This window comes from Pinus tabuliformis, chromosome 5_2 (genome assembly GCF_031772625.1).
Source record: "Pinus tabuliformis cultivar Carrire ecotype Pingquan chromosome 5_2, CPIR1, whole genome shotgun sequence".
NCBI lineage: Eukaryota > Viridiplantae > Streptophyta > Pinopsida > Pinales > Pinaceae > Pinus > Pinus tabuliformis.
Window position 1 is genome coordinate 45,649,272 of NC_142306.1, and position 12,064 is coordinate 45,661,335.

At 40.8% G+C, this 12,064-nt stretch overlaps 1 protein-coding gene across 3 annotated transcripts in view; it reads right to left on the reverse strand.

Annotated features, from left to right (window-relative positions):
* Positions 1 to 10,091: 10,091 nt before the first annotated feature.
* Positions 10,092 to 12,064, reverse strand: part of UCH2 (Peptidase C12, ubiquitin carboxyl-terminal hydrolase 1) — a 110,319-nt gene continuing 108,346 nt past the window's right edge. For all 3 annotated transcript variants that reach the window (XM_089435813.1, XM_089435815.1, XM_089435814.1), the window contains exon 7: positions 10,092 to 10,475. The gene's annotated coding sequence lies outside the window, so the exon portion shown is untranslated. The remainder of the gene's footprint in view (positions 10,476 to 12,064) is intronic.

A 12,064-nucleotide genomic window follows, 5' to 3' on the forward strand; every position in this document is an offset into this window, starting at 1 on the left:
TAATGTGAAATCTCAATTTAACATTGAAGGCATGTGTGGCATCCTTTCATTAGAACAATGCACAATGCCTAAAACTTCTAGAGTCCCTATTCCGAAAATAAAATAGTACATGCCAAACTCTAAATCTCCTAAATAAGCGACATATTCAATTTCCATTACGAGTCAAATCTCCAGAATAAGTGATATATCTGTCCAACGTGGTGTATCTCATTCAACGCTATCCGCTAATTATTGCTTACAGCATAAATAATTCCCAGTATTGGTTGAGAGTCATAATACATACTACATAACTAAATATATTAATTAATAAAACTAAAATATAGAAATTACTTATTATATAACTTGTCAATGGTAAGGAATTACTAATAAATAGGAATTACTTATTAAGGGTAAGGAGTTATTTGTCAAGGATAGCCAAATGCAATCTGAAGCTTACCACTGCCACGACAGCAACACCTGCCACATCACCCCTACCTGCACTACAGATCAACAACTCCCCATTTATTTGCAAACTCAATCGTACAGTGTGCCTCGATCAACCTTGCTACTCTAGCAGTTTCATACATTCCTGCACAGTTATCTGTACATGCAATGCACAAAAACCATGCAACTTTGGGCTGCATTCAATTACTTTTATCTTTACCTGTATTCAGCTAATTTGTATTTGTACGCTACTTTCACAAATGCTTTATAGTTGTATATATCTTCATCTCGGTCCTTTATACCCACACCCTTCCGTAATACCCCAACATAAAAGTATATTTCTTAATGTATCACATGCATCGCTGCAAAGAAGAGAAAAAAATTATTCAACTGATAAAACTCTGCCGAGATCCATGAAGTAACTTATGGTGGTTTGGAACCATGAAATTTATGTCCCGACCTGCCAAATGGTCACTTCAAGATTCTCAGCAGAATTTTCCGGTGTATATAGAATGCTGCAACGAAGAAACTACCTTAACGAATTCAAACATTTATGTTATTACAACCCTGTTGAATAGTACTGACTTATCAAGGCTTGTTCTATCCCTCATATGAAGTTCTATATCCTTAACCACAAGCTAGAATGCAAAAACATAACTTGCCCTGCCATTGAACAGCTTATTCCATCACATAATAAGTTAAAAAATAAATCCTGACAAAGATATCAAAAATCTGTTCTTAGCATATCAAAAACAATAGAGGCAAGCATGCAGTCAGCCAAAACTGTGTAACCAGGTTCAAAGAAGAATGTTATGTGTATCCATTGTAAATCACAAAATAAAGATCAAATAAAATAGTAGCTTAGCCCATACAGATGCTGATGCTTCAGAACAGTTTTTACCCAATACAGACTTAGATACACAGTCATATTAAAAGATAGTCAATTGACCAACAAAAAACCCTGTGGTTTTGTCCAACTAATCAGGAAGAAAACCTATTTTTTTGCTCAACTAACCAAGAAAAAATCCTGTGTTTTTGTTTGGCAAATTGACACTATAAAAAACATGGTCCAAGAGAGCGTGTTCAACAACTGCACCAAATTCATTTCCAAGAAAATGTTGTAAACTTGCCAATGTTAATCATGAACAGTATCATTCAAAAAATCATGACCTCCAACTTTAAGAATTGGATGAGGGCTGCTAATGTGACAAAGCATAGATGAGTAGCTGTGGATCTCGTCCAACAGCATACAAGCATCATTTAACTCAAATGACAAAATCTATTCTCTGCAGATGTGCACTTCTAGTAGACTCCCCAAAACATTTTCTCGTGATGCAGACAAATATCAGAAGAGGGAATTAGGGCATAGTCAATTCAATAGCATATCAAACTTGACTGGTAGTAGGAAGGAGACACCTAAAAAACACAAAAACAAAATATCCAACCATGTTAAAGATCAACTGGAATTTCTTTCTTCAAGCTGGCCACTTTTGATGGTTCTTAAGATGCAAGAGGTCAATATAGCTAAGGCTGATTGGCGCTCACAGCTTTGAAACCAGTCCCAGTCACATCCATGAGGCATCACCGGCAAAAGAAGAGGAAGGAGTGATGTTGGGTGTTGAGCCGGCATCCATGGAGGAGATCCAGGTAGATTATTCCTCAAACCCTCATGAATTCTGCCAGATATGGGAGACAGATTTCTTCAGTAGGCTTAGAGGGTCCTAGGGATGGAGGTTTGGCCCAAGAATGGGGGTCCATTGCTACTAAGTACTAAGGTAGCTTCATTTCCTTACTTGCAAGGGGTTCCTTTAGGCTTGGATGGGGCCATCTGAGCAGACACAGCTTCACGAAGTGGAAGCCAGAGCAAACAGGTCGCTTCGTGGTCTGGTGGGGCAAGGCATCGAGGTCACCTGGGGTTTATCCGAACCCCCCTGCTAGCAAAGTGGGGAAAATACCCCTAGTCATGGGCGGCAGCAAAGCCCCAGCAATGCAGAAGCAGGTGGTGGAAAGGTGATTTATGCGAAGGACGAGATTCCAGTCCCAGTGGTTTCAAGGTCTACAACTTATTCGGGGGCAGAGGGCTCTTTCCAAAGAAAGGTTTTTCCTTGGGCCATAACAGGGGCATTGTTAGGAGGAGGAGAGGGCTTTCTCCTCAGCAACGAAAGTCTGGTGGCAAAAGCTCTACATAAAGAAGCCCAGCAGGAAGTGAGTTACCACAAGGAGGGCCGAGGAAGTTAGGGAAAGCGCAGACAATCTGGGAAGAGCCTGGTTTTGGTATCCACAGCAGGTCTTGAGGGCATCTCAGGCTCCAAGAAGGGGAAGGTTAAGTGTGCAATGAGGAAAGCAAAGGAAATTCAAATGGTCCTCGGCGACAATGTCCAGATGAATGAAGTGCTACCCCCTGTCTCAAAGTTGCCTCAAGGGGGGGAGTTTGTTGGTATAGAGAAGGAAACATCCACAGTAGCAGAGAAAGGAGTAAAGGATTCGACTCAAAAGGCGTCAGTGCAACAATAGGACCTTCCACAGGGTAAATTCTCTCCTCCTCTCCCTCCTTCAAGTATGGTTAGTTCTTTTTCCAATTTGAAGTTAGGATGCTCTAGTGGATCAGTCTCTGGCTCTCGTTTTTCCCTTGTCCCTCCCATTCCCAAGCCTTCCTCTGCAATGTGCACTTGCCCTATCATTGGCCCTGAGTGTCCTCCCCCAATTATGTTAGCAGAGGAGTTGTGCTCAGGAGACTCTACTGAGTCAGGTTCCCAATATAACTTAAGGCCTAGGCTTTCCCAGGGTGTATCCTCAATTTGTTTCAGGGGCTTGCGACAAGTTCCAATAGGCTTGTGTGATGGAAAGGATCGTGGAAGAAAATCTTTATGGCCAAGCCTAGGCTAAAACTGGCCTTGATGTGGCAACGGGTAAACAACAATCCATTGATGAGGTGCTTAGAACAGTGAATGCCCTGGGGGAGGGGGGTTTCTTGTGATAATATGATCCTTTAATTGCAAGGGTCTAGCTAGCCCTTCCAAAAAATTAACCCTTTGTAGGTTGGTTAACTCAACCAATCCTAATATCATTCTCCTTCAGGAGACCTTGTGTGAGGGAAATGCACTAACAAGTCTATTAGAAGCCCTATTTCATGGTTGGAATTTTTTTGCTTTGACGCCCGGGGATGATCGAGGGGATTAGCAATAGGATAGAACCCTCGAAACATAATCTCTCTCTACTACTAGGGCTTTGAACCAATATTAGGAATGGAATTCTTCTCGGCAGAGTTGGGGAAGGAACTTTTGATTGTAAATGTATATGGGCCTACGTGGAAAGAGTGCAATTCTGGGAAGCTCTACTCTAGAAGGAAATTATAAGCTCATATATGTTAATTCTGGGAGGGGATCTAAATTACTCTCTAGGTACAGATGAAGTGTGGGGGCCAAATGCCAAGCCAGATCCACTCTCTGATTCCTTTGCACACTCCTTGATGGACCATCACCTAGTAGATGTGGAGATGGTTAAGGCAGTGTCGACTTGGAGAAATAAGCAGGTTGGGGAGGCAAGAGCGGCTAAGAGATTGGACCACTTTCTTTAAGTGGAGAGTTCGATGGAGGCACTGCTGCTAATTCTTCAATGGGTAGGAAGTGGCGGGGGGGGGGGAATCTGATCCCTGGAAATTAGAGGAGTAAGTAAAAAACTAGCAAGTTCTTTCAAATTTAACTCATCTTGGTTGAATGACGAAGATTTCCTGGAAATGGTGTGGGTTGCATGGACTCCTTACAACCATCATCTAGGGACTTCAACAGCGACTCAGATTGCTTCAAACTTGTCCAAAAATCAAACAAGCCACCCTCCACTAGGCAGCTCAGAAAAGAGAGATGGATGAACAAGCTCTCAGGAATGTGGAAGAGGAACTAGCTGCCATAAGTGGCTCGGAGGGGGGGGGGGAGGGGTTCCACTAAAGAATCAAAGGGTACGTTGGTTCAGTGGGAAGCTACTACGAGAAGACTTCTGGAGGAAAAGGAGGCTACTTGGAGGCTAAAGAGCAAGGTTGTTTGGCTGGAGTGTGGGGATGAGAAAACCAATTTTTTCCAAAATGACACCAAGGGCAAGAAAATGTCCAACATAATATGTACATTGGAGGATCAAGAAGGGAACCAAGCCTCCTCTTTTAAGGATTTGACTCTCATGGGGAAAAGGCATTTCAACAATCTCTTCCAAGAAAAAGAGGGAACTTCAATAGCAGAGATTGTACGATTGGAAAAAAAAATTCCCATGTTTTGTGAACAAGGAGGATAACTAGCAGCTTATGGAAGAGATATCTATAGAAGAGCTCAAAGTGGTCCTACACAATTACCAGAAGGATAAGAGCCCAAGGCCAGATAGCTAGACGGTGGAATTCTTTTTAGTATTGTTTCAAGTTCTTGGAGAAGACCTCCTCGGGGTGGTAGAGGAATCAAGAATGGAAGGAAGACTTCTGGCTGCTTACAACTCCACGTTCATAGCCTTGATCCCCAAAGTGGATCATCCTCGTACTTTTAATGACTTCAGGCTGATATTGTTATGCAACTCCATATATAAAATAATTGCAAAGCTAATTGCCATAAGAATCAAGCCTATCCTCTCGAGAGCAATCTCCCTGGAGCAGTTTGATTTTTTGGAAGGTTATCAGATCCACAAAGTTATAGGGGTGATTTTTTGGAAGGTCATCAGATCCACAAACCTATAGGGGTGGCACAGGAAGGTTTACATAGTCTGAAAACTCAGAATTTGAAAGGTGTGGTCCTTAAGATCGACCTCTCCAAGGCCTATGACAGAATAAACAGGTTATACATTCAGCTTCTGCTGACTCACTTGGGTTTTGAAGTTCATTTCATCTCCTGGGTAATGAGCTGTCTATCTACAATCTCTTTTGTTGGGCTCGGCAATGGTTCAGCATCACCCTTCTTCGGGCACAAAGAGGTCTGAGGCAGGGTTGTCCCCTGTCACTTGTACTCTTCCTCCTAGTAGCACAATGCTTAAGAAGGATGTTTGGGGAGGCAAAGCACAGGGGGGAATTCAAGGGTATAACGGTAGTCGACAATCTTTCTATCACAACCCTACTATTTGTAGATGGCATTCTAATACGGGGATAGTTCAAGGCAGGATGCAGCCTTTCTTCAAAAGTCTTAAAGTCTGTTTGGGAGAGCAACACTCTTTCCACAAATTGTCTTGATGACGATGAATTATTTCATTTGCATACTATGCTCCCTTACTCTCCCGTTCTGTTGGATGAGGGTTTAAAATATATGGGATTCCACTTGAAGCCAAACAGCTACAGGAAAGTTGATTGGTCTTGGTTGGGAGCAAAATTGGAAAAAGGTTAAAACAGCGGAGTTTTAGATGGTTATCTAGAGCAGGGAGGCTAGTGCTGATCAAATCTGTTCTCGAAGCAATCCCAGTTAATTGTATGTCCCTATCCTAGATCCCCAAGGCCATTCTGGAAAAGCTTTTGAAGATATGTCTCAGATTTCTGTGGGCAGGTTCCAGGTATCAATTTGTTATGCCATAGGTAAAATGGGAAAGGATTGTAGTCCCAAAAGCATGGGGTGGTTGGTAGCTAAAAAACATCCCCGTTATTGCTAAAGCTCTTGCGAAAAGGTGGGTTGGAGGCTCTTGTCTGCTCAAAGCCTTTGGACATCGGTGGTCCATTAAAAGTAAATTCATCCTTTATCCATAGAAGAATGGGTCAGGCTTCTAGTAAGGCCAATGTCTCGGTCATCTGGAATGCAGTTACAGCATCTTTTCAGCTTATCAAGGATGGGCTCACTTGGAGAGTTGGAAATGGTCAGAGGATGAGAATTGGAGTCTACCCTTGGGTTGGGTGCACTGTGGACTTTCATCTCGCTCCTAAGTTGGTAGCCATATTAAACTGCAATGGCTACTTTAGGCTATCCCAAGTAGTGGACAATACACAAACAACCATCTGGGCCGAAGGCTGGTTATTTGCTAGGCAATTGGACATACCGGAAAAAAAAATTGGCCAATGGGAAAGATATACGGCAGCTCTTCAAAATTCTCGTATAAGGTTTACGACAAGGGAAGATGAACTGTTATGGACCTTTTCCCCTTTTGGTGACTATGCCACAAAGCTAGGATACCAGCACCTCATTGCTGATTGACTAAATGGTATTCAAGCCTGGTGGTCGAAGCCTTTGTGGAAGAGAAAATGCCCGGCAAAGGCTAGGCTAATTATTTGGTGCATAATAGAAAACAAAGCTCCAACCTGGAAGTCGGGACATAATCTGAAAGCACCAGATTGAAGGTCCAAGCTGGTGCAGCTTATGCAAATCTTAGGAAGAGACCACCAGTCATCTTTTCATTTAATGCTCATTCACACAGTTTGTCTGGGCTGTTTGTAAGACCCAACTGAATTTCCCGGGTGAATGGAGAGGTGGAATGGAATGCCTGGTGGAATAACAATGAGGTTCGTAAGTTCAGGCCACTTCCATTGCTCATTTACTGGGGTGTGTGGCTAGCCCAGGGGCCAGAACAAGACAATTTTACATGAAGTGCTTTCTTCCCCAGATAGGACAGCCGTGCAATCTTTAGCCATTTTCCAGCTCTTGCCACAAAAAGGGAGGATCCTCACTCCTAAGATCATTAATGCTGAAGAAATTGACTGCTCAAAGCCACAGGCTTTCTTTGACGGGGCATCCCAGGGTAGAGAATGCAGGGGTGTGCTGTTCTGCACCTCACAGATTCTCACAGATTTTCTTTACAAATGGACCTGGGGAAGCGCACCAATAACTATGCCAAGTTTATGTCTCTGAAACTGCTACTATTATTTGCAATTGAAAAAGGATGTTGCAGCCTACAAATATTTGGTGACTCCCTTTTGGTCATCAATTGGGTAAAAGGAGTCCCGATGCCACCATTAAGTTTTGCTACCTTTTCTGGAAGAGGTTATCCGAATAAAAGATTCATTTGACCTTTGTTCTGTATGTCACATATTCAGGGAGTGGAACAAATCTTTGGATGCCTTGTCTAAGGAGGGTATTCGGCAAGCTTATCATAGGCCTTTTATTGATGGTGATTCTCATATAAGGTTTACGACAAGGGAAGATGAACTGTTATGGACCTTTTCCCCTTTTGGTGACTACGCCACAAAGCTAGGATACCAGCACCTCATTGCTGATTGACTAAATGGCATTCGCCTGGTCGTCGAAGCCTTTGTGGAAGATAAAATGCCCGGTAAAGGCTAGGCTATTTATGTGGTGCATAATAGAAAACAAAGCTCCAACCTGAGTCGGGACATAATCTGAAAGCGCCAGATTCAAGGTCCAAGCTGGTGCAGCTTATGCAAATCTTAGGAAGATACCACCAGTCATCTTTTCATTCAATGCTCATTCAAACAGTTTGTCTGGGCTGTTTGTAAGACCCAACTGAATTTCCCGGGTGAATGAGAGGTGGAATGGCATGGCTGGTTGAATAACAATGAGGTTCGTAAGTTCAGGCCACTTCCATTGCTCATTTACTGGGTGTGTGGCTAGCCCAGGGGCCAGAACAAGATAATTTTACATGAAGTGCTTTCTTCCTCAGATAGGACAGCCGCGCAATCTTTAGCCATTTTCCAGCTCTTGCCACAAAAAGGGAGGATCCTCACTCCTAAGATCATTAATGCTGAAGAAATTGACTGCTCAAAGCCATAGGTTTTCTTTGACGGAGCATCCCGGGGTAGAGAATGCAGGGGTATGCTGTTCTGCACCTCACAGATTCTCACAGATTTTCTTTACAAATGGACCTAGGGAAGGGCACCAATAACTATGCCGAGCTTATGTCTCTGAAACTGCCACTATTATTTGCAATTGAAAAAGGATGTTGCAGCCTACAAATATTTGGTGACTCCCTTTTGGTCATCAATTGGGTAAAAGGCAGTGTTCCACAGGGACGCGTCCCCCAGGGTCGGGTGCACGGACCTTTCGCACCCCACACACTTGGGATAGGGGGACGTCTGGGGAAACGTTTCCCTACCTCCCCCTTTTGGGGAGACGCGAGGAGACGCAAGGGGGGACGTTTCCCCAATGTGAGGGACGTGACTCCCCAAAAGGGGGATGCCTGGGCGTCCCCCCTCAAAATGGGCTGTGTGTCCCCCCTTGAATTTGCTTGTAAACAATGATTTATGACAGGGAAAACCTAGTAAAAGTGACATTATCCTTTATCCTTCATTTTCATCTTTTTACTTAAATTTTTAACATTACCACGAAATGACTCAGGATGTTTGAGAGTGGTTCCGACCTCATTGGATTTCATATGGATAAAGTAGAATTTTAGATCTCACTCAAAATCCAGCAGACTTAACAGTTTTTCAAGAATTCAAGATTCTATGGATTGCAATGTTCCCATTGCATTTTTTCATGTACAAGGGTATGGAATTAGTATTTAATCAAGAGCACCAAGCCCTCTATGTATTTTAGAGTGACTTTTAGACTCATCACTCCACTGTTTTTGAGTTTTAGCTATATCAATTTACTATTCCAGACTTTAGATTTCAGTACTTATTATAGTCTATTTTTCTTAGTATTAATTAGATTCTAGAATGATGAATGATGAATTTAAATTTTAAATCAATTTAGAATCTAGAATGATGAATTTAATTTTTTAATCAATTTAGATTATAGAATGGTGAATAATGAATATGGATCAGAGTATTTCATTATTGAATCTCGTGGTCTATGGATGAATCATGTATGTACTAGTAAGGATGATGAGTATGGATCAATGTATTTAATTATTTAATTCAAATATGTATGTATTATTGTATTTATGCTTTCATTATAGAATATGAATTTGATATATATATATATATATATATATATATATATATATATATATATATTAAAAAGGAAAAAAATTATATACCCCGACATCCCCCCGTCCCCCCTAAATTTCCCTAAAATTTGAGGGTACTCCCACACGTCCTCTTTGTGCGACTCCCCGCACCCACGTCTCCCCATCCCGGAGTCTTGGTGGAACATTGGTCAAAGGAGTCCCGATGCCACCATTAAATTTTGTTGCCTTTTCTGGAAGACGTTATCCGAATAAAAGATACATTTGACCTTTGTTCTGTATGTCACATATCCAGGGAGCGGAACAAATCTTTGGATGCCTTGTCTAAGGAGGGTATTCAAGCAAGCTTATCATAGGCCTTTTATTGATGGTGACCTCCCGGGCTCTCCTCACAGATGAGGCATTATGTTTCAGCAGGCTTTGCAGCATTTCAGTCACCGCACCACTACAGCTCCATAAATTTTTGCAATTACAGGCTACAGCATATGAAATGAAAATTTTGGAAAATACTGGAAACTTGTGTGATGTATCGACCCCTCAAAAGGGGAGAGCTTCTGATGTTTAGTTATAGAGTAGACAAGTATAGGATGCTCTATTTCAGAGAAGAAACTTCTATTTTCTCAGTTGGTCAGCCCCACGAGGCAAGGAAGGCATACACAGTATGCATCTACAGAATGTAATTGTTCATTTTGCTAATGAAAAATTACGATTTTTTCCAAGAAAAAAAATAGCATGTCAAACTTGGTAAATGGATTATGGCACATCATAATATTCCCCTGTTCTTTCAAGAGGAGAATCTAGAAAGAAAAAAAAATCAGGGATATCACAACGAAGAAAATGATTTGCAGCCCTAAGCATAAGCAACCAATGTGCTGTTGTCTAATACCTGTTAAATACACACAATATAATATACAAGGGATAGTAAAATACTGTGTGGATGGCAAAGAGCACCAATTTTATAATGTCCAACCATTAGCTATCACTTTCTTCAAGGTATGCAAATGAAAGAATAAAATCCATGACCAACAATTTTGCAATAATTTGACACCAAATATATTAGAGGCCGCATTTCAAGCATTTGCCAAAGATGGTTTTTCTTGCCAAATTAGAGACTCGGTGGTTCGAGCTTTATGATAACCCCAAATATTATTTCATATTTTACTCATCTATAAAATGCCAGTTGACCACTTGGGCTGGAAAGAATAAGACAAGCAGTTATCATCAACCCAACTATCATCCACCTGCATAATAAATTTAAAATGAGCATTAGCTAGGTTTTTATCATGATTCATGCCATCACTCTAACAGCACCCAAATTTCTTGTTTCCTTTCATCCATTTCAAAAGACAAATAAATGTAAGTGGCACATGCATAACTGTTCGTCAATAAGGCATAAATAAATAATTACTTTTAACAAAAAATAATAAATTTAATGCTTTGTAAGCTTCCATTGAATCTATTCAAGGCCCAATATGCAGTTCAAATTTTGCATTCACCTTTTTCAAATGCCAATTGACAGCAAGGTTTGGGCTGATTTATTTGTTACAACCACTAAAGACCAAATCTTTAAAATAGATATTTTATTAATCGTAGCTTTTACATCTTATTAAATTGCAGGTCATTTGCATTCCAACATAATGACCATTGCATTAAGTGGTTTATGTAAATTGCCACAAACCGAGATCTGTGCAACAAACTGAACCAGAAAAGGCCAAGGTTATGGCTTCTCTCAACTCTAATAACTGAACTGTATTTGCACAATAGAACCTAACCAACAACTGACCAGTCAGTCTCCATTGCTGTTTCTTTAGTCATACCCTAAAAGGATGCATAGCACTTCTATAACCGCAACTTCTGATAAAATGTTGAACTAAAGAATGTCCTTATAACCATAAAGTGCCTTAATACTACCACCTATAATATGCTTACCTACATTTTGACTTTCCCTTTCGGGTGATTCCCCCTTGTCATATAATATTTTGTGTAAGGAAGCAAGCATTGCTCATGATTCTCATGGCCCCTGATGGCTACAAGAACAGTCAAACCTAGTCTTGAGGGGAAAATTGTAGGTCCACTCTGTGATTCTTTGATTCTGCGACTGCTGTTTGGCTTGGTACCTTTCATCTCAAACGTTGTTATAAAAATTATTGTGTTTCAAATGAAACTAGATAAGATTTTCATTGAAAACTTTGGCATGCATGTCAATGCGGGAGTTTCACAAATCCAGGGATGAACTTGCCAAGACTAAGTCCTGTGAAATCATGTAAAAATATAAAAATTGAAATCAAACTGCAAACATATCACATTTATTATAAGCCAGTCGGTTATCCATTTATCAAATCCAAGGCAAGATATTGCCTCTGGTACCAGTTATAGTAAGATTTATCAATTCCAAAGCAAGACATTGATTCCGATGCACTGTGGATTTTTAAGTTCAGGGATATGGTAGTTGCTAGAGGCCAGAAACTACCTAAAGAAGGCCATCTATACAAAATAGAGACGAGATACATCTACCTATGTTTTTGTATCTCAGGGAAAGTCAGATATTAGCAAATATTCCTTTGGACAGTATACTTAGTAGTTAGTTTCAAAGCCTCCAAACTGTTCCTTTGACTGCTAGATTTATCCAACACGGTAAATATGCTCATATTTCTGGCTTCCAAAGCTTTCCTGTTAAGTACATATGATCTTTGTCTCCAATGAAAGGTTCCTTTCTTGTATATCAACATGTGCTTCCTGATGGTTATCAAAATATGATACTGGGCTCTTCAAACAACAAAGGTGAAAAATAAGATCCGTATTCATTGGAGGGAAGTTGTACCCTATTTAC